Source organism: Pristis pectinata, chromosome 32 (genome assembly GCF_009764475.1).
Source record: "Pristis pectinata isolate sPriPec2 chromosome 32, sPriPec2.1.pri, whole genome shotgun sequence".
In the NCBI taxonomy this organism is placed as follows: Eukaryota; Metazoa; Chordata; class Chondrichthyes; order Rhinopristiformes; family Pristidae; genus Pristis; species Pristis pectinata.
In genome coordinates, this window is record NC_067436.1 from 587,797 (window position 1) to 609,096 (window position 21,300).

Genomic DNA, 21,300 nt, shown 5'->3' on the forward strand with positions numbered 1-21,300 from the left:
TGGAGGGAGAGGGAGCGAGGGAGGGAGAAAAGGAAGGAGAGAGGAAGAGGTATGGGTAGGGAGGTGAGGAAGGGAGAGCGGGAAGGGACTGGAGGGAAGAGGGAGAGGGAAGAAGGAAGAGGAAGGGAGAGAAAAGAGATAGAATTTGCAGTCTAGTTTATTGTCATCTGCACATGTGTCCACCGGTGCAATGAAACACTCACTTGCAGTCGCATCACAGGCGCAGAGGCTTTGCAGCGTGAGTGCGGAGGTCGAACTGCCGGAGAATATGTGGGGAGGAGAGGAGAGAGAGTAAGAGGGAGAAGGAGGTGGAGGAGGGGAGTGGGTGTGTGAAAGGACATGTAGTGGGTAGTGGATGAGTGAGGGGAGGCAGTTGGTGGGGAGGCAGCTGGGGAGGGAGTTGATAGCGATGGAGGAGGAGGAGGGAGGTAGTGGCGAGGGTGAAAGGGGAGGGAGCTGCTGGGCAGCGAGGAGATAGAGAGAATTAGTGGGGAAATTCCACCCCTCGTCCCTCATATTCACCCTCCACCACCTCTACTTTCTCCACCTCTCTACTTTCTCCGCCCTCACTCTCTGTTCCTCTCCCATTTTCCTTCTTTTACTTCCCTCGTTCTCTCCCTTCCCTCGCTATTTCTTTCTCTCTCCCTCTATCTGCTCCCTTTCGCAATATTTCTATCTCCATTCTCACTCTTTCCCTCTCCTCCGCTCCTGCTCTTCCACTCTCTCCCTCTCTGTCCCAGGTCAGGGACGCAGCAGAGACCTGGAAGAAGCGGAAGCTGAGGGAAGGAGGTCAAGGAGGGAAGGGAGAGATGGGGAGGGGATGGAAGGAGTGATTGAAGCAGAGAGGTTGGGTGAGAGGGAGGAAAGGGAGGAGGACGACGGAGCGAGGGGACGGAGAAAGGGAGAAAGTGAGGGAGGGGACATGAGGTCGAAAGGGAGGGAGGGAGGGAGAATATGACGGAAAGGATGGAAGGGGAATGAGAAGCGGAGAGAGGGGGAAGAGGAGAGAAGGAAGCTCGGAGAGAGGGTGAGGAGAGGTAGGAAGGGTAAGTGGAGGGAAGGGAAGGGGAGGGAGAGGAAAAATGAAAGAAAAATCGCAGTGCAATTTAAAAATTACAGTCATATCACAGGCATCGGAGACACAACATACCCCAGTAAAAAAAAAATCAATATAAACATAAATTGGACACTTTTTTTTTACAAGAAAACACAATTAAAACAAAAAAAGTCAATTTTACTGCAAAATGGTCATTGAGTTGCTCTCCTGAGGCAGTGATTTAGGTTGTCCCGGTTGGTTCAGGAAACAAATGGTTGAAGGGAGGCAGTAGTTCTTGAATCTGGCGGTGTGGGACTTCAGGCTTCTGTACCTCTTGCCCATTGGTAGCTGTGAGAAGATCGCATGGCAAGTATGGTGGGGATCTTTGATGATAGATGTCACCTTCTGGAGGGAGCGCCTCCTGTAGGTGCTACCGATGGGGGGAGGGATGTGCCCGTGATGCATTGCGCCGTCCACCGCTCTCTGCAGGTTACTACTTGTCCACGCATTGGAATTACTGCATCAGACCGTGATGCAATCAGTCAGTATTGTTCCAATACGGAGGAGAAGGGGAAGGGGAAGATGTACAAAGTATCCATATTCCAACCCCTGTCAATGACCTGGTATTATGGAGATTGAGGCGACCAGTTTAATATTTAGCCACCACTGCCCAGCCGGCACAGTGATTGGGGAAGCAATGAGGAGGGTCTACAGTCAGTGACTACTGGGTCAGTGGCTCCATACCGGTTGATCTATACGATCCCCACACGGGACAGAGAAAAGACACTGTACCCAGGGGTGCAGAGACACTCTGCCCGCGCAGCACTTCGAGAGTGAGTACGGAGACAACTGCCGATGTAAACTGCCAGAAAATGTGCAGGGGAGTGGAAGGGAGGAGGAAGGACGTTTGGAGGGGGAGAATGGTTGTGGATGAGAGGGAGAGGGAGGAGCGAGGAATTTGGGGCTGGTGGGAGAGGAGGAAGGGAGGGTGGGGGAAGGGAGGGAGGAAGAGAGCGAGGGGGTAGCGAGGTTTGGAGGGAGAGGGATTGAGTGGGTCGGGAGGGAGGAGTATTGAGGCGAGAGAGAGTGAGGAAGATAGGGTTGGGCAATCGGGGATGGAGAAAGTGAGGGAGTAAAATTGGGAGAGATAGAGAAAGGATAATACGGAGAGAATGGGAGAGAGAGGAGGAAAAGAGAGGGGATCGAGAGCGCGGCTCGAAATAGAAGGGAGTGAGAGAGACTGGAGGGAGAGAGTGAGGGGAAAGGGAGGTCAAGAGAGTGTGGAGAGAGATGTGGAGGTAGAGGGAGATGCAGTTTCATCACTGGTATCTACTGCTGATGAAAATGACTTATCAGCATCAGGTTATTTGAGCGCAGGATGGAAGCATACAATGGCTTTCAGTTTCTCAAATGCTTCTTGACAAGAATCTGTCGAAACAAACTTTACTCCCTTTTTCAGAATATTAGTTAGGGGAAGAGCAACATCAGCACATTTTTTTTTTACAAGATCTTCGATAATATCCAACTATTCCCAGAAATCTTCTAACAGTTCTCGTACCTGTGGGAAGAGGGAACTCACACATTGCTTGAACTTTTGCCTGAAGAAGAGCTGACTTACCTTGACCGAAAATATAACCAAGATACGTCACAGTGGCATGGCCAAATTCGCTTTTAGCCAAGTTAATGTAAGGTTAGCTTCATAAAGTCTTTCAAACAAACTTTCTAAAGCAGAGATGTGATCCTCCCATGTATCATTCCCTGTCACTAATTCGTCAATGTAGGCATCTGTATGTTTTAACCCATGAATCACCGAATTGATCATTCGTTGAAATGTTGCCGGAGCATTTTTCATTCCAAATGGCAAAACATTATATTCATACAATCCAGAAGGGGTTACAAAGGCAGAAATTTCCCTTCCTCTATCTGTTAATAGAACACACCACTACCCTTTTAATAAGTTAATCTTTGTAAGAAATTTTGCCTTTCTCACTCTGTCTATGCAATCATCCACCCTAGGAATAGGGTAAGCATCTGACTTCGTTACAGCATTCGCTTTCCTGTAAACTGTGAAAAATAGAACAGTTCCATCAGGTTTAGGTACAATAACATAGGGTGAACTCCAGTTTGAAGTAGAATGTCTAATAATATCATGTTCTATCATGTACTCAATCTCCTGGTCAACAAGTTTACTTTTTTTCACACTCATTCGATATGGGTGTTGTTTGATTGGTTTTGCATCCCCAACATCAACATCATGAGTAATTATCGACGTTCGCCCTGGAACATCTTGGAACAGATTTTTAAATTTTAAAATTAATTCTCTCATCTGTTGTTTTTATGGAACTTGTAAATGGTCGAACTTCCTTTCAAGGATCTCCAGGATTTTTTTTTAGTTTCGATGAAACAATATTTGGTCTAAATTGGCCTTCCTCAATATCAACATCAGGCATTCTAGAAACAACCTTCATATCATCCACCATGGCCACAACTGGATCTGTCTCATAATAAGGCTTCAGCATGTTTACATGACAGAGTTGTGTTTTCTTGCGACTATCTGGTATGTTGATTATATATGTCAAATCAGTTACTCGGGATTCAATAATATATGGTCCAGAAAAACGAGATTGTAATGGATTATTTTGGCTAGGGAAATTGACTAACACCTTTTGTCCCACTGCAAATGTCCTCGGCCGAGCACGTCTGTCAAAACACGTCTTCATTCTTATCTGGCTGGTTTTCATATTCTTTCTCGCCAGCTGGCAGACTCTTTCCAACCGAGTTTTAAATTTTTGGACATAGTCCAACAGACTCAAATGCACACAAATGCAGACTCAAATTAACCCATTGTTCTCCTAACAATTCTAAAGGTCCTCTCACCCGATGTCCAAATACAATCTCAAACGGACTAAATCCTAATGACTCCTGTATTGATTATCTAATGGCAACAAAAGTGAATGAACTCCCTCGCCCTAATCATTCGTGCTTTCAAAGCAATCAGTCTTCAGCATATTTTTGAGAGTAGAATGAAATCTCTCCAGAGCTCCTGGAGATTCTCGGTGATATGCAGATGATACAATCTGCTTTGCTCCCAGCTCATAGACTAGTTGTTGGAATAAATTAGATACAAAATTATTGCCTTGATCAGATTGGATTTCTTTTGGCAAACCAGCCAAAGTAAAAAAAAAAGAGCCTTTGACACAGTCTTCGCCTTAATATTTCTAAGGGGTATTGCCTCTGGAAATCTAGAAGTTGCACACATGATAATTAACAAATACTGATTTCCAGCCTTAGACTTTGGCAATAGGCCAAGACAGTCCACAATCACCTTCGAAAGACGTTCACCAAAAGCAGGAATTGGCTTCAACGGAGCCACAGGGGTTTTTTGATTTGGTTTACCTACCATCTGACATGTGTGACAGGTTCGACAAAACATCACCTCATCTTTTCTCAAACCAGGCCAACAGAATAGTATCAAGATCTTCCCTACAGTTTTATTTACATCAAAATGACCACTGAAAGGCATACTGTGGGCCACATTTAAAATGTCATTCCTATAAACTTTTGGAACCACAACATGATGAATAACTTCCTATTCCTCATTATCAGGGACATGAGGAGGTCTCCATTTCCTCATTAACACTCCATTTTTGACATAATATCCAATTGGCACTTTTTCAATCTCATCACCTTATAGTGCTTTTTCTCTTAATTCTGTAAGCTCAGGGTCCTTCGTCTGTTCCACCATAATTTTTTTTCCTCGACAAAGGCAAATCTTTAAATTCACGCTCACTACAAGGATGTTGATCCTCCAGTGAAGAGAGAAAAGTCTCAGACAAGGCATCATAATTTTCTTCCTGTTTAGGGCTGTCACAGGGACCCACATCAGGCTGCACAGGACTGTCGGCCTTGGCTAATTCTTTAGCTCAAGCTCGAGTCACAGCACTGGATGGGTAAACATCTGGATCATTCTCAGACTCATCAACCCTTGGTTTGGTCGTTAACCGTACCACAGGGACAAATTCTCCATCCGCAAGTCCCCAATAACAAAGAAACCCCTTCCACTGGTAAACTAGGTCGTATCCCTATCTCGCCAGGTCCTTCTACGAACTTTGACTTTAAAATCACCTTGTGGAAAGGGACAGACATGGTATCACCTGTAACGCCTCGCACTAGATTTACATCACCAGTGTCAGTTTCTTCACCAAAATTTAAAACACTGTCCAGCAAGAGAGATTGGAAAGCCCCAGTATCTCTAAGGATTTTCACTGGCACCTGGAGTGACCCATCATTCACTGAAAGAAACACTCTTATACATAAGAATGGAATTCCTTTCTCAGCTCCTCCAACTTTTCAGCTTTCACCTTTGGCAAGGACTGATCTTTAACAACATCTCCTAAATATTTTTGATTTTTAATTACCTGAAAGCAAACAGTGGGCACGGCTCCCTTCCTTTTCTTCAAAAGGGCACAATTAGCGATTACATGGCCAGGTTTCTTACAGTAATAACAATTACGCTCAACAGGTTTCTCCAGCACTGGCTTCTTTTCATCCTTCCCTTTTTTATTACCTCCCAATTTAATCTCCCGGTTTACTTGGATTGTCCCTATAACTCTTTTGAAAGGTTTTAGGTGGTCCCCATTTCAATTTATGGTTTAAAACATAATCATCTGCCAACCTAGCAGTTTCTTGTAAAGTTTTCACCTCCTTTTCATTTAAATATTTTGTTATTTCAGCTGGGACACATCTTTTAAAGTCTTCCACTAACATCAATTCTTTCAATTTCTCATAATCCCCATCTACATTTAGCCATGCACCATCGTTCAAAACATATTCTCTTTCCATTGGCAAATTCCATGTACGTCTGATCTGCAGATTTCTTCAAGTCTCTAACTTTTTGTCTGTAAGCTTCAAGTACCAATTCATAGGCCTTTAGCACAGCTTGATTTACCTATGTATAATCAGCTGCATCCTCAATGGACAAAGCAGAATAAGCTTTTTGAGCTTTACCTTTAATTACACTCTGTAACATAAGAGCCTTCCTTTGGCCAGTTTGAACTCACAGCAACCTTTCAAAATGTTGGAAATACTGATCAACCTGATCTTCCTCAAAAGGAGGGAGTAATCGAACCTTCCTGCTGGCTAAAAGATCATCATAAAAATCTGATTTCAAACTCTTTCGCTTCATTTTTAACTCATGCTCCCGCTGTTTTTCCTTCTCCTCTCTATCCAGCTCCATCCTCCTCAATTCCATCTCAGCTTTCCTTTCCTCTGCCTCAGCCTCAAAATTCAACCGAATTAGTTCCCGTTCCTGTTCAGCCTCTAAATCTACGTTCGTTCGTTCGGCCTCTATCTTTGCCAGCTGCACCTGTGCCTCAGAAATCGCTGGTTCACTGCCAGGAAACTGTTTTAACACCTCCTCCTCAAACGCCTTCTTCTCCACATAATGGCCAGCTATCAGTCTATGAATACCTGCTTTTTTCATAGACCGCGTTACTGCCTCAAGATGTAGCTCTGCAGCAATCTTTACCAATCAGGCTTTCTAATCCCCTGCAATCCTCCAGGGTTTTTTTTTTCAAAAATATATCCATTGTTGCTGGTTTCCACACACACAAGTCAATCAAAAAAAAATTATCAGACCGACCACAATCAGTCGTCCACTAAGACCCCAATTTGTTCAGACTCAGATCTCCCTCGTCAATCTTTGGATTGGATCCTGGACGATCCCCCAATTTTGTCACGAACCAGCAACAAAAGAAACACACTGAGTCATGATTCAGTGTTAAAACTACTTTATTAATAACTACTTACGATAATAAGAAAAATAAAAGTAAAAATTTCAGTATGTTGGAAGTAAAAATGTTAAACATTGAACATTAACCCCAAAACTAAACTCTTCGCGTGTGTGTGGCAAAGTCCCAAACAGCCAAGTCCAGGAATGGTTCTTAAAGTTCAATTCAGCAAGCCGTAAGGTGAAACATGAGGAAAGGCTTCTTCAACAACCACCGTTGTCTGAAGATAAGACGTAGATGTAGAGAACATAGAGAGTAATTACTAAATCTAGATGTTCCACGATGGAACCAAAATAACACCTCAGTGTTTACTCGGTAATGACTTCCTCACCCCGAAAAGCATCTGACTCGTGGTCGTCCACACAAATACCTGTTTCCTTCTACAGGTCAGAAACAAAGTGAACTCCACCAGATTACTTACAATTTCCATACGTGGATTGCAGTGACAGACACAGTTATTGTTTCTCATCCATCGATAGAGAAACTAGCAGGCTGGTGTCTCTCTCTTTCTCCTCTGACTGACTTCGACTGACCGCTTCAACAACGTCTTTACGTACTTAATCTTTTGTTGGCGTAAGCACGCCACACACACACACACACACACACACACACACACACACACACACACACACACACTCACACACACACACACACACACACACACACACACACACACACACACACACACTACTAACTCTATCTTAAAAGGACATTCACCGAGTCCGTAACAATGGGATAGAATTGTGTATCCTCTCCTCCCGTCTCTGACAGTCACATTGCCTCTCCCACCACCTCATCCGTTGCCTTCCTTTCTCTCTCCTCCCTCCCCGTCTCCTTTCCAGGCGGCATCTTCCTCCCTCTCTCCGGCTCCTCCGCCTGCACCCACCACGTCACCCCGTCTCCTTCAAATTCAGACACACCTGGGTTACCAGGCAGTTTCTAGGTTGTATTCCATTCTACAGCAATGGAAGTTAGTGCTCGAGGGTAGAGCGGCGGAATCAGATCAGCGGGACCGCGCTGCAGACAGCCGGCAATGGGGAGAATGGACTCCTTCAGTACTGTTTACTCACGGAGGCCTTGACTCTCCTCTTTCTTGTAATATGCCAAGAATCCTGAGTTAAACTATCTTACAGTGTGTTTCATTTTATAAATACATCTAGTGGCCAACTAGAGATCAGGAAACCATAGACACGTAGCTCCTCTCTTCACCCTTTGAGCAGTGATGTGTGCAGTCACCAGCAGAAATCCAATCATGATCACCAGCGCCTTCATCGTGTTGCACCGAGCTCCTCAGAGTCAGGATCAGGAGGCTGTAGCAGAAATGTTCTGTGAGTCACACGGGGAAGGACAGTGAATTAACCCTCCGGAAAGGCGTCTCCTCCTTGTGTGATGTGATCATTTGGCTGGTTTCGGCGCAGGAGGAAGGTCTGTGAACCACGGATCAGGCTTGTGTGGTTCAGCCACATCTCGGGACGCAACACAGCAGGTCATCAATAATCATGTGTCAGGTACTCACCGCCAACTCCCACCGAGCTGCCCAGCAACACCACCGAGGCAACTTTTGCCAATCAACAAGTTTGCTGTGGTTCAGGACACGGCAATCGCAATCTCATTGATATTGTCAGGTTTTCACAGGAGGGGCAATTCGGCCATCGGCTGGCTGCCGTCTCGTCCTCCATTTTACTGGAATTTGAGTGCAGAGCAGCCCTCTCTGCATTAACGCCGGGACTATTGGTGGGTTTTGTTGTTCTTGAAGCCAGAGCCATACAAAGGCACAGTTTAACAAATCGAGCGCTGGGTCTCGAGTGAATCTAAATGTTGGCATCAAATGTGAGAGCTGGCTGATGGTGATCTGGTGAATCAGTACAGAGCTGAAAAGCAATTTCTGGAATTCTGCTTATCTTGCCATGAAACGCATCACATCAGCAAACTAATTCCAGCGTTTTCTCTGCTCGTGTTCAGATTTGCAGCATCTGCCGCACTTTGAGTGCTGGTCAGATGGGTGTTGTTTGATTTTAACCTCTTCAAAGGCTACACTTTAATGACCTTGCAAAACCCGATTTTGCGCAACATTTGCACCTATTGAAAATACCGAAGAAATGTTGCTCAGACCCTCGCGCTTTGCCTCAATTGGCCCAATTGAGACATGTGCCTTTTCGGTCACTTACTGGGACCTTTCCATTCCCCGCGAACCCTCTCCTTTGCCGAACAGTTATTTCCTTTCGATCTGCAAATACTCCACCGTTCTGGTGAAAATATGCACGTTGAAAATGCTGTCATTGTTCAGCGGGCCAGGGGGTGGCATTCATCGACTTTTCAAAGGGAACAATAATGTAAAGGTGGACTGAATGCAGAACTTCAGCTCCTTCCTTCCACTGACGCTGCTTGACCTACTGAGTGTTTCCAGAATATTCTTTTTTTTTTCTTTCAGATTTCCAGGATCCGCAGAGTTTTCAATAAGAAGATTTTTTTTTACACTTATGCAAAACATCAACATTTCATTGCTGAACTTTGCCAAAGATGAGAAATAACTGAGCATCTGCCAGTGTCCACTGACGGAAAGAAGTACTGAGCGAACTTGCCGCAGACACTGTTGTGACAAAACTGACACAGCGATTGTGACCCTGACGTGATTCGGACACGCAGCCTTCTGATCTGGAGTCAGACGCGCTACCATTGCTCCACGAGGTCTGACGGAAATCTTTATGTCATGTAAGAAATGTCGATGATCCGTCGTGGGAGAGACGCTCCAGCCAGAGAGCACTGATAATTGCACAGCATTCCCGCTCTGTCACGCAGCTGCTGCCGGCGGAGCGCTGCCAATCCCTGCCTGAGCCGTGCCCAGCAGCCGCTTTCCCTTCATTGACCCAGTTCAACCCCATATGGCGGGCACACAGTCTCCTGACAGCTTGTCTCATGTTTTGGCATCGTAGATTCTTTGAGAGGAATTTAAATCAACCCTCCCTTGCCTCCGCTCCACCCTCTCAGTGCTTTATTTACACTGATGCTCGGGGCTCTGGTTAACAGGTGGCGGCTGTTTACATTTCCCGGGCCTGGCTTCCAGAACTTCAGCCGCCGGCATCATGGGTTCAAGATGATTCCCATTTCGCACTGAGAATACACTGCGCTGCTCTAATCCGCTCCTTCATGAAACCGTCAGCACCAGGCCGGATTCTCTGGTGCGGCGGTGAATAAGTTCGCCAGAAATTGACTGCCTGAAACCCATGGAAACACGTTGACGCCTTGTCCAAGAGTCTTCTTCCTCGCCCAACTGACTGATTTCCTTCATTTACATCCTGTCATTTCCTGGTTAACGTCCTGTTGGTTTCTCTGTTCCCCTTTAACTGGTTCATCAGTTTCAGTACTGTAGCGGTTATCATGTTCGTCTCACACGCTGAAGGTCCCCAGTTCGACCCTGGGAAGAAATATATTCTTGGTTCCTGCTCCAGTTTTTTTTCAAGGGAGTGCATTTTCTGTCCTTTCCCATTCACCTTGCCAATTGCTGTCCTTGACAAATCATGGAATGATCTTGCAGTTTGCAGACACCCGATCAAACTTCTGTGCCCACCGGCAACGAGATGAAGCACAGGACCAGTTTATTACCGAGAATTGGCATGAAACACAATCACCTCCATCGCGTTCTCGCTGTGACTCACTGGACGCCGTTATTGTTAATTTCTATACCTTGCTGTTTCTTCTTTGCCTTTCAGATTTAAAACTCCGCCTCCCTCACACAGAATGGAGGTTTGCAGACCACACACTGACTGTGAAATATGTGGTGCAGTTCGAACCCCTGGCCTTGATTCATCCAGAGGCACTTTCAATTGCGGCGGGATGACCATAAATGTTGCGGCAGCTGAACTGTTCCTCAGTGGGTTCAATCTTTTCTTCATACCGGGAGCCATTTTCTTTTCGATATTTCAGCCGTTAGTCTCGTGCGCCAGAACCAATCAACCACATGGCAAAGTGGGTTGAAAATTGGGCTATTCGGAACTGCTGTTGCGGGCCATACGAGGCAGCGAGAAAAGTTTCTGTAGTGTAGTGGTTATCACGTTCGCCTCACACGCGAAAAGTCCCTGGTTCAAAACCAGCCAGAAACATTCTGAAAACATTTTGTTGAAATCAAGTAACGGGTAAGGGACGCAAACCAGACATTTATTCAAGAAATGCAGCTGTTGTTCCTTTCATAACCCAGAGCAGTCCTTCATCTACTGCCCGCCGGTTGACTGCACGCATCATGAGACATTACCGTATCCCACATTATCCTGAACATGGGAACCCCCCTTTGCATTACCTCTGCCGCCCTCTTTGTTCCCGGTGTACGCTTCATGGCTTCATGGCTTCATGGTGTACGCTTCATGGCTTCATGGCGGCCTCTACAGCACGGTGCTCTGTTCTCCGCTCACTCTCTGACTCGTTCTATGCTTTCATGCAGGCGGAACGTTGAAGAGTAAAACGTCCCTTGTGCTCCGGCCGTTCCTACGTGGTCTGCAATTCCATCTTCATTTGTTCCTGATGAGCCCTTCCACTGACGTGGTGTCCGGAATGAAGAGAAGTGAGGAGGGCGTGGGAGCCGGGAGACAGGGTGTGATGTCGGAGACACTGCCGGACCAACTGAGAGGTATGGAGAGTCATCCTGAAGAGACAGGTCGGACCCAGGGAGACGTGGATCTTTGTACATCCCTACTTCATTTACACATCACTGTGTGTATTCCCCTGCGGAAAGACGGCCGGATGATCAGCCAGTGTTTACCGCTTGGGCAGCAGACGTTGTATTTCATGGACAGGCAGAAGCCGCCTGGCAGTGGAAAGGGGAGTGAGGACGTAGCCGGCGTGTTCCAGTGACCCTTGACGCGGTTTCTGCTGTGTAGCGGGTGTCGGGTCCGCTTCACACGCTGATGTTCCGCCACTTCGATCTTGCGCATAAATAATGTTCCAGCTTTGGCTCCGGGCTGTGAGAAGATTGTGATTCCGGTCGGTCCCATGAAGCTTTACAACAGCTGCTAAATATCCTTGGTGCAAACATCAACACCATTATTGCAGCTTGAAAACAGCTGATTCCGCTCATATTCCCAGAAGGGTAGTCACAAGTATGTGGCCGAACGATTTAGTTCCGACTCGCATTTCACCCAAATATCCCCGTCATTCTGTGGCTGTAACTGCGGTTCTTTCGCCGTGTCTCTGACGAACTCTTTCACATCTTTACTACCTGTCCGCTGCTCAGTGTTCGTTTCTCTCTCCTTGTAATTCACTGTTGTTCTCCCTCAACCCTCTCTTTAACCAACTGTCTGTTGAACCCTGTCCCTCTCAATCAGCGACAGTGCTTATACCTGACATTCGATATTTGGGGAGTCATCTGGTGGGAGGGGAAATGGCGAAATGCCAAAATCTTGTTGAAGGACGGATCAGACACGTGGCACAGAATGGCCGATCTCTGTTTATTTCATTTTGTTCCCTGAACGTTCCCGTCGTTTTACTCTGTTTCCAGACCATGTCGCCCGGTGTGATTCTGCCTTCTCCCCCCCCCCCCCATACAGCTCCCCTCTCTGCCCTCTTGTGGTGCCTATCTTCCCCCTTTCTCTCCCTCATCTCTTCCACTCTCTCCATCTTTCTTTCCCCTCCCTCTCTTTCTGTCCATCTCTTTCCACTTCCCCCTTTTACTCTCTCTGCCCAGCCATATCTATATCTCTATATCTCTCCTGCTCCCCGACCTTTATCCAATCCCGACTCTCTGTCTTTCTAACCCTGAGTGTCTCTCTCTCTCTCTATTCCTCTCTCTCTAACTGACTGCCTCGCTAATCCCGACTCTCTCTCTCTTGAGGACACGGCGATTCTCTCGAACTCTCACACACTGACTCACAACCACTAACCCATATTTCCACTCTCTCTCACTCCGACTCCCTTTCCTTCGCTAAGCACGACTCTGTCTACCCCCAACATGCTCCTCTAACCCCTCTTTTCTCTCACTCTCTTTTCCCGACCGTCTCTCTCTCTGTCTCTCTCCCCCTCTATCTATCTATCTATCTATCTATCTATCTATCTATCTATCTATCTATCTATCTATCTATCTATCTATCTATCTATCTATCTATCTATCTATCTATCTATCTATCTATCTATCTATCTATCTATCTATCTATCTATCTATCTATCTATCTATCTATCTATCTATCTATCTATCTATCTATCTATCTATCTATCTATCTATCTATCTATCTATCTATCTATCTATCTATCTATCTCCGACTCCCCTTCTCTAACCCCGACTTTCTCTTTCCCTCTCTTTCTCCGCGTCTCCTTCTCTCCCTCTTTATCCCATCTCTACTCTCTCCCTCTCCCAGTTTGCCCCTTCTCTCCTCCCACCACTCTCCTCCCACCACCACCGATTTCCAGGACAGAGCGTTGGAAATCACACGATCTCCATGTGAGGGGAAGATCTGCGCTGTGCTGGGAATCTCACTCTCTATCGACACGACCTCAGTTGCGGACTTGGGACATTCAATAGTCACCCTTTGCCCTCTCCCTCTCACCAGGGCAGTGTGTAAGATAAGAGAGAGGGAGTCCGGATAGAGAGATAAAACAGATAGAGGGAGGGAGGGAGTCCGGATTAGATAAAACAATTGTCGGGGTCTGAGATAGAGAGAGTTGGAGCTAGAGAGATAAAGAGATAGAGAGAGAGAGAGAGAGGCCAACAGAGGCAGAGACAGTGAGAGTCGGAGTAAGAGACAGAGTGAGTCGGGATAGATAGAGACGAGGTAATTCAGAGAGAGGGAGAGAGATAGTCGGAGTTGCAGAGCGTCTGGCTTACAGAGGGAGTGAGTCAGGGTTAGAGAAAGACAGAGTCAGGGTTTGAGAGAGAGTCGGGATAAGGGAGGGGGAGACGGGGTTACAGAGAGAGGGCGTCAGAGATAGGGAGTCAGGGTTGGAGAGGGACAGTCTGATTAGGGGTTAGAAGGAGAGACGTGGACAGAGAGAGGAAGAGTAAAGGGGTTAGAGAGAGGGAGGTATTACAGCGAGAAAGAGAAGGATGAGTGAGATGGAGACGAGGTTAGTGAGAGAGAGCGAGAGTCGGAGACAGAGAGGGAAACAGAGAGACGGTGTTACAGAGAGAGGGCGGGTTAGTATTGGACGGAGACATACATTCCAGGTTATAGGATGCAGGAGAGCTGGCATTAGAGGACACGATCAAGGATCAGAGGGACGGCGAGGAGGCAGTGCGAGGGCCAGGACCGGGCTCACGGAGTCGGCTGGAAAGAGAGTTTCCACAGTCTGGGAACAGACGCTGTTGTCCGGTGTGAGCTGAGTCTCCCGTCTCTCTCCCTGTCTGTCTCTGGCTCTCCCACCCTCCCAAACTTTCCCTCCCTTCCCCCTCCATCCGCGTCTCCATCCCGACAGCTGCGTGTGACTCTTTCCTCGCTTTTCTCGTTCTCCAGCTCTCTATCATCATCCATCTCTTCCTCTCCATATTTATCTCTGCCCTTCTCCCGCTCACCTCTCTCATTCACTCTTTCTCTTTCTCATTTCTATCATTCTCTCCCTCCATCCATTTTTCACGCTCTATCTCTCTCCCAATCATCTCTCCTGTCTATATCTCCCCATTCCCTCCCTATCTCCCTCATTTTCTCTCCTATTTCTCCCAACCTCCTCTCTCCCTCTTTCTCTCATTCTCCCTGTCGTTCCTCACACTCTCCTCCTTTCTCTCCCCGTCTCTTTCCAGAACTCCCTGCAAACTCCCTCTCCCACACAGCTTCTCTGCATTCCCCTCTCTATATTTCGCTCCTACCACCCCCACCCTTGTCTCCCCGTTTTCTCTCCCCACTCCTTGTTTACTAGGACAAAGAGTTAGAACTCCCGGGGTCTCTATGTGATTGGGAAGGTCTGGGATTGTCTGGGGATCTCTCTCTCTGTCGGCACAGTCTCAGAACGGAATACTGAATACCAAGGAAACACCCTTTGATCTCTCCCTATCAGAGTGGCGCAAAGGAGTCGGGGTCGGGGTTAGAGACAGAGAGAGAGAAGGGGAGTTTGGAGACAGAGAGAGAGAGTTGGGGTTAAAGGCATGGAGAGATTTTGGTTTAGAGAAAGAGAGAGACGTTTTTGAGGGTGAGGGAGAATGCACCTTCTGAACACGCTGGAAAAAGGGTTGAAGAGATGGAGAGATCTTGGTGAGAGAGAGAGAGACAGACAGACAGACAGAGAGACGGGTTCCGTGGCTAGGGAGAGAGAGCGGGAGTCAAGTTTGCATATATAGAAAGAGTGGAGGATAGAGAGTGAGAGAGAGTCAGGATTCGAAAAAGAAATAGGGGATAGACAGAGAGAGAGAGAGAGAGAGAGAGAGAGAGAGAGAGAGAGAGAGAGAGAGAGAGAGAGAGAGAGTCGGGCTTAGACTGTGGAAGCTCTTTACACCTGACTCCATGTTCCCGGTCCTAACCTTCCTACTCCCCCTCGCTCTGGAACCTGACTGTGTCCTCAAATCCCTGCTCTCCCGTAACCTCGAACCCAGAATATTTATCTGTCCCATCCCGTCTCCTTCTCTCCCTCTCTTTCTCTCTCTCTCTACCCATCTATAACTCAGCACACTCCCTCTCTCTTCCCTCTCTCCGTTTTCCTCTCTCCTTCTCTCGGCCTCCTTCTCTCGCTGTCGCACTCTTTCTTACCCCTCTTTGCACCACCCTCTCTCTCTCACTCCCAGTCTCCTTCACCCGTCTGTCACGCCCATTCCCACTCTTCTCCGCCCTGGTTCCCAGAACAGACGGTTGGAACTCCCCGTGTCTATGTGTGAGGTGGAAGGTCTGGGCTGTGCTGAGTATCGTTCTCTCTGTCGACACTGCCAGAGAAACGGAGCCTGGACACCAATCAGACACACTTTAGCCTCTCCCTATCTTCAGGGCATTGTGCGACAGAGCGGTGCAACACTTCACAAACAGAAATAAAGAGCGGGGGCCTGGATCGGGGGAGGGTGGGTTAGGGAAAGCGGCTGCGTTGGAGAGAGAGAGAGAGGGACAGTCTGGCTGGGACAGATATTCTGGGTGAGAGGGCGCGGGGGAGCTGTGATTCGAGGACACGGTCAGCGTTCAGAGCGGAGTGAGGAGGCAGTGGCGGGGGTGGTCAGGACCGGGATCAGAAGTTCAGATGTAAAGAGGTTTTCCACAGTGTTGAGTCCAGACGCTGTCGTCCGGTGTAAGGTGAGTCTCCCGTCTCCCCCACGCCCAGTGTCTCCCTTCCTCCCCTTCTCGCTTGTCCTGTTCTCTGTCTCCGCCCCTCCCTCTCTCTCCCCATCATTCCCTCCCCTCCCTCCACTCTTTCTCCTTTACTTCTTTTTCTCACTCCCGCTCACTCTCTCTATCCCCTCAATTCCTAATCCCTTCTTCTCTCTTTGTCGCTCGAACCCGGTCTTGCTCCCTAACCCTGTCTATCGCCCACTAACACTTGCTCCCCTTCCCACTAACCCCAGCCCTCTCTCCATATCTAACCCCGACTCTCTCTCCCTTTCTCCCCGTCTCCCTCTGTCCTTCTCTCTTCCACTCCTCCCATTACTGTCTCTCCCCAAATCGCTCTCTCCCTCCCTATATTACCATGGTAGAGTTTTGGAACTCTCTGTGTGAGGGGATTGTGTGTGCTGTGTTGTGATCGCTCTGCCAGTCGACACTGCCTCAGGAGCGGAGTCGGGACATCAGGGAGACACCATGTGCCCTCTCGTTATCAGAAGAGCATTGTTTATCTGTCGTACAGATAGGAGCAACACTTCACAAACAGAGATAGAGGGAGACAGTTGGGGTTAGAGAGAGTCGTGGTTAGCGAGAGAGATTGAATCGGGGTGAGAACGAACCATTGATTCTGGGTTAGAAAGAGAGAGAGAGTCCAGTTTACAGAGAGAGAGAGAGTGAGAGAGAGAGAGAGAGAGAGAGAGAGAGAGAGAGAGAGAGAGAGAGAGAGAGAGAGAGAGAGAGAGAGAGAGAGAGAATCGGGGTTAGAGAGAGAGAGAGAGATAGAGAGAGAAAGGGAGAGAGAGAGAGTCGAGGTTAGGGAGAGAGTGAATCGAGGATAGAGAGAAAAAGAAACAGGGTTATTCAGACAGAGGGAGAAAGTTGGTGGGAGAAAGCCTCCGGGATATCGAAAGAGAGAGTCCTGGTTAGAGACGGTTTGTCGGGGTTGGAGAGAGAGAGGCGGTGTTAGGGAGGTGCGGGGTGAGAGAGAAAGAGACTGGGTTAGAGAGAGTGTTGGTGTTGGACAGAGAGAAACATTCCAGGTTAGAGGGTGCAGGAGAACTGGGATTCGAGGCACAGTCCAAGTTCAGACGAGGGAGAAGAGAGTTTAGGAGGGTCAGGGCCAGGAACAGCGAGACAGGTGGAGAAATATTTTCAACAGTCTGAGAACAAATGCTGTCGTCCGGTTTGAGTTGAGTCTTATGTCTCTCGCCCTCTCTACCTCACAAACTCTCCCTCCCTCCCTTTCTCCATCCGCGTGTCCATTGCCACCCTCTCTGTGTGACTCTCCCTTTACATTTCTCCTTCGCTACCTGTGGTGCAGCACTTCGCAAACGGAGATAGAGAGAGCGAGTCAGGGTTAGACAGTGAGGGAGATCGTGTGAGAGAGACGGGGGGGGGGGAGAGAGCGAGAGAGAGAGACTGGGGTTGGATAGTGCGAGTTTAAAGGGATGGAGAGATTCAGGGTCGGAGAGAAAGGGGGAGTTGAGTTCAAAGGAAGAGGGAAGGGTATGCGCGGGAGAATCTTGGTTGGACAGAGAGAGAGAGAGAGAATGCTCGAGTCGATGTCAGTGAGAGAGCCTCTGAGTTAAAGAGATAGAGAGATCCTGGTTGGAGAGAGGGGGGCAGAGAGGGAGACAGAGAGAGAGAAAGAGAAAGAGAGAGACGGGGTTAGACAGTGGAAACTCCATGTACACCCGACAACCTTCTCCCGACCCTAACCCTCTCACTGCCTCCTCCCTCTCGCTCTGAGCCCTGACTATGCCCCGAATTCCAGCTGTCCCGCAACCTGTAACCCCGACCCCCAAAATTAACCTCACTCTTACTCTCTATTCCGCTCTCTCCCACATTCTGACCCTCTCTGTCCCCACTCCCTCCCTCCTTTTCTCGTCTCTCCTCTCCCTCTCACTCACTTTCTCTTCCCCCACTTTGCACCACCGTCCCTCCCTCATTCCCCTTGTTCCTCCCCATCTCTGACCCCCACTCCCTCTCTCTCGCACACCAGCGCAGAATTTATCTGTGGTGCAGCACTTCAGAGAGAGAGAGAGAGAGAAGGGGGGTGTCATTGTTAGAGAGAGAGAGAGAGAGAGAGAGGGAGAGGGAGAGAGAGAGAGAGAGAGAGAGAGAGAGAGGAGTGTCTGGGTGGGGCAGAGAAATATTCTGGGTAACAGAGCGTGGGAAAGCTGGAATTCGAGAACACGGTCAGAGTTCAGAGCGAGGGGGAGGAGGCAGTGGGAGGATCAGGACCTGGAACAGGGAGTTGGGTGTAAAGAGGGTTTCCACAGTCTGAATCCAGACACCGTCGTCCGGTGACAGGTCAGCCTCTCGTCCTCCTCCACACCCACCCACCTTGCTTCACCACCTCTCTCTCTCTTTATGTCTCTCTGACTCTCTCTCTGACGCGACTCTCCCTACCTCTAACCCTGACTCTCACGCTCTAGCCACGAACCATTCTCTCTCTCTGTCCAACTTTCTCTCCGCCTCACCTTTCACCACTCTCTGCCCCCCTCTCATTCTCTCGATCCCCGCTGGTAAACAAGGCAGAGGGTTGGAAATAGTGGTGTCTCTGTGTGAGTTGGAAGGTCTGCGCTGTGCTTGGGATCTCTCTCTCTCTCTTTCTCTCTCTCTCTCTCTCTCTCTCTCTCTCTTTCTGTCTCTCCCTTTCTCTCTCAGGGCCGACGATCTATCAGCAGCGGACCCTGGACACCAAGTAGACACACTTTGCCTTCTCCCTTTCACCAGGGCAGTGTTTATCTGTAGTACAGAGTGGTGCAATACTTCACAAACAGAGATAGAGCGAGGGAGTCGCGGTGAGAGAGAGAAAGAGAGAGAGTCTGGGTGGGACAGAGGTATTCTGGGTAAGAAGGCGCGGGACTGCTGAAATTCGGGGACAGGGTCAAAGTTCAGAGCGAGGGCGATAGTCAGGACCGGGAGTAGGGAGTAGGGTGTAAACAGTGTTTCCACAGTCTGAGTCCAGACGTTGTCGTCCGGTGTGAGGTGAGTCTCCCGTATCCCTCCCCACGGCACCTTCCCTGTCTATCTCCCCACACTCGTCTGTCGATCCTCTCTCTCTCCCACCTCTCTCCCACTCTTTTCATCTTTGTTTCTCCTTCATCATCCACTGCTGCGCTCTCTTTCACCTTTCCCTCCTTTTCTCTCTCTACCCCGTTCCATTTCCCTCCATGTCTCTCTCTCTCCCCCTCCCTGTTTCACCCTGACTCTTCTCTCTCTGACTCTCAAACCCTGAGTATTTCTCTGTGAGCCCGACTGACTGTCTCACCCCGTCTCTCTAAGGTAACCGCGACACTCTCTGCCTCTTTTTCGCTCTCTCCTTCTGCTTCTCGCTCCTTCTCCCGCTTTCTCTCCGCCTCTTCTTCCACCACTCTCTGTCCCGCTGGTAACCCCGGCAAGGGGTTGGAAATAGCGGGGTTTCTGTGTGAGATCAAAGGTCTGCGCTGTGCTGTGGATCTGTCTCTCGATCGATGCCGTCTCAACAGCAGACCGTGGACACCAAGCAGACACCCTTTGCCCTCTACCTATCAGGCGGACTGTTTATCTGTGGTCCAGTGTGGTGCAGCACTTCACAAACAGAGACAGAGAGGGGTAGTCGGTGTTTGAGAGAGAGAGAGAGAGAGAGAGAGAGAGAGAGAGAGAGAGAGAGAGAGAGAGAGAGAGAGAGAGAGAGAGAATCCGGGTGAACAGTGTGTCCGCAGTAAAGAGGCTCTCCACATTCTGAATCCAGACGCTGTCGTCAAATGTGAGGTGAATGTCCCGTCTGCCCCTCCCTATGTATCTCTCCACTCTCGCGGCTCCTGTCCCCTCTCCCACCTCTCTCCCAACCATCTTTCTCTCCATTCCCTCTCTATATCCTCCTCTTTTGCCCTTTCCCTCATTTTCTCTGTGTCTTCCCCGGTTCACCTCCTTCCCGCTCTCTGTTCGTCGCGTCCTTTCTCTGTCTAACCCTGAATCTTGTGTCTCACTCTAATCTTCGCTCCCTCTCTGAATCCCCGTCTCCCTCCCTCCTCTTCAACTCCGAATCTCGCTGCCACTTTCGAACCCAGATTCCCTCTCTCGAACCCCGACTCTCTCTCCCAAACCCCGATGCATCTCTCCCTCTCCAACCACCACTCTTTCGCCCCTCTCTCTCTGAGCCCGACATCCTCTCACCTTCTTTCTCAATTTTTTAATTAATTTTCAAATTAATGCAGATTAATACATATAACAAAGGTAATTATCCATGTAATACAAAGAGATTGGGAGGACAATCATGACATATATAATCATAAAGAATAAAAACTATATTCTAGAACCCACGGTGTCTTAGTAAGTTAATACAATACAAAAAAACAACGTGAAAAAAGAACCCCCAAAATAAAAAAAATATAAGTAATAAATCGAAACAAACTAAAAAACATCAAAAGGAAAATAACTGGACTGATATTTCAAGATGAACAAAGAGCATCATTATGTCGTCAACTCCGCTCCTCTGACATCCTCTCTCTAATCCCGAGTTTTCTTTTACCCCGATTCTCTTTCTCCGCCCTCACCCCTATACATTCTCTCGCCTCTCTCTATCTCCATAAACCCAACTCCCCCCTTTCCCTCTCTGTTTGTGAGGTGTTGCACCACTCTGAACCACAGATAAACATTTACCTGGAGATAGGCAGAGGGACGGGTGAGTCCTTAGTGTCCAGTGTCCTCTCCTGAGGCAGTGTCGACAGAGCTAGAGAGATCCCCAGACTAGCCCTGACCTTCCCACTGACCCAGCGACACCGAGTGTTCCAACCCTCAGTCCTGGCAATAAAGGCAGGGAATGGGGTTGGGAGTTCCAGGCGGAAAGATAGAGAAGGGGAGAGAGAGAATGGGCGAGAGAGTAAATGATAGAGAGGGAGACGGAGAAGGGGAGAACGAGTTTCACAGTTAGAGAGAGGAGGGAGACAGAAGAAGGATAGAGGGAGGAAGAGATTGAGGGAGAGGTGAGACAGGGAGAGAAAGGAAGACAATAGGGAGAGACGGTGGGATAGAGAGGGGAGAAAGTGGACAGAGGGAGGGGAGAATGAGAAAGAGAAGAAACACGCGGGATCCCCTGAGCAAATCTCACTCTCTCTTACCCTTCCTCTCTCCCCTATACCCTGGCGACACAGTTGGAACACCCTCACAAACGCCAACACATTGAACTTCTCCCATGTCGTATGCAGGAAAAACACCTGGGACACCCTCACTAACTCCCACCCATTCTTACCCTCCCTCTCCCCATTACTCTGTACAC

At 48.4% G+C, this 21,300-nt stretch overlaps 1 non-coding gene across 1 annotated transcript; it reads left to right on the forward strand.

Annotated features, from left to right (window-relative positions):
• Nucleotides 1-10,852: 10,852 nt before the first annotated feature.
• On the forward strand, nucleotides 10,853-10,925 carry trnav-cac (transfer RNA valine (anticodon CAC)). Its single transcript has one exon. It is a non-coding gene; the product is annotated as a tRNA-Val (tRNA).
• Nucleotides 10,926-21,300: the final 10,375 nt, after the last annotated feature.